Consider the following 1926-nt stretch of genomic DNA (forward strand, 5'->3'; position numbering starts at 1 on the left):
GTCCTGGAGAAAGACGGGGTGAGGCAGAGGCAGGGCCGGCATGGGGGGGCTGCTCCCTGCCCGCGGGAAGCCCCGGGAGAGAGGGCGTGAGCAGGTCTGCAGGAGGGGACGGCTACCTAACATGGGCATCGTGTGCATCGTCCCTCTGGGAGGAGACACGGGGTAGCCGGTGGCAGGGGGGTGGGGGGACAGAGGGGAAAGGAGCAGGACCAGCTGTCCTGTCTGAGGGAGGACATTCAACCCATCGAGCAGTGAACAGAGAAACAATTAGCTTCCTGTGGCTCCTGGGGAGGTGCCCAGACAGCAGGAGGCATTCTGCACAGCTGAGCAGCCCTGGCACCAGCACCACACGTGGTCCTGAGCGGGGTGAGGTCTGCAGCCGTCCCGGGCAGGGGCCAGAGCAGGGCTGGACACACACATGACCTGAGTCAGTGGCCTGCGAGGTTGGGGCTCATTGACCCCCCCTCCCCCAGGCTGCGATTCTCCACGTTCAGTTGGATCACAGAACTGTGGGCCTAGGGGCTGGGAAGGTGGCTCAGTGGTAGAGCGCTTGCCTTGCATGCATGAGGCCCTGGGTTCCATTCCTCAGCACCATACAAGCAAAAAGAAAAAAGCTGGAAGTGGCGCTGTGGCTCAAGTGGTAGAGCGCTAGCCTTGAGCTGGAGAGCTGAGGGACAGTGCCCAGGCCCAGAGTTCAGGCCCCACGACCGGACCCAAAAAAAAAAAAAAAAAAGAACTGGGGGCCTGAATGACTGGTGAGCTTCCCTTCATCTCTGAGGCCATCAGTCCTCCGCAATCCATCCAGATTTTTCAGAACTAACATTTAAACAATGGGAGCCCCTCCTATTCATCCACTGAGTGGCTCACACCCTTCACCCCCGCTTCTAAGGAGGCGGAGACTCGATGATCCTGGATCTAGGCACTTAGATAGCAAAGACACCTCCCCCATCTTCTTCCCACATCTTAACAGATACAAGGTGAGCCTAGTGGTGAACTCTTGCAACTCCCACACTCAGGAAGCATAGGGAGGGGGGTGCTGGTTCAACGCTGACCCGGGGCAAAAGCACAAAACCCCACCTGAAAAAATAACTAACGCAAAACGGACTTGGCTCGAGTGCTAGAGTGACTGACTAGCACGCATGAGGTCCTGAGTTCAAATCCCAATCTCAATCACACACACACACACACACACACACACACACACACACACGATCAAAATATGTGTCAGCTCCCATTTGGATGTGAACACATCCTCACAAGCAATGATTACGGTGTGGGAATTTGGACCCCTTGCTGTGCCCTTCCATAGACTGCATCCTTCCCCTCTTCACTTACAACTGACAGCTCCCGGGAACTCTGAGTGCCTGTGTGAGCGCTGGAGCTCCAGCTCATCGGCTTCCAGGCAGAGGTCCTCCACCTGTGCCCAGGAGACTTACTGCAGGCCAGATGTGGCAGCCAAGGCTCAGTAGGAAACCATGTAGAGGCTGCCTGGTCCGGGAGCAGCGCTGGCTGGCCAGCAGGTGGACAGGCCCGCTGTCTTATCCGCCCTCACTTGGCCGCCTCCAGCTAGCACCAATGACCAGCTGCAGCTCCAAATTAGCTCTTGTCATCCACCATTTATTCACCATCCACCCACATCCATTTGCTATAATTTATCCACCATCTATTCACCCTCCATCTTCTATTAACCCTCCATCCTCTATCCACCATCCATCTACCATCATTCATTCATCTATACATCACTAGTATACCTGTCCCCCCATCACCCATCATTCATCCATCCATGCATCATTCACCCATCATTTACTCATCATCCATCAACCATCATCCATCTGTCCTTCCATCCACCCACCCATCCATCCACATCCAGTCATGCATCAACCTACCGTCACTCATCTACTCTTCCATTCACTACCTATCCATCCA

The sequence above is a fragment of the Dipodomys merriami genome, unplaced genomic scaffold (assembly GCF_024711535.1).
Source record: "Dipodomys merriami isolate MVZ:Mamm:240054 unplaced genomic scaffold, mDipMer1.0.p SCAF_2, whole genome shotgun sequence".
NCBI lineage: Eukaryota > Metazoa > Chordata > Mammalia > Rodentia > Heteromyidae > Dipodomys > Dipodomys merriami.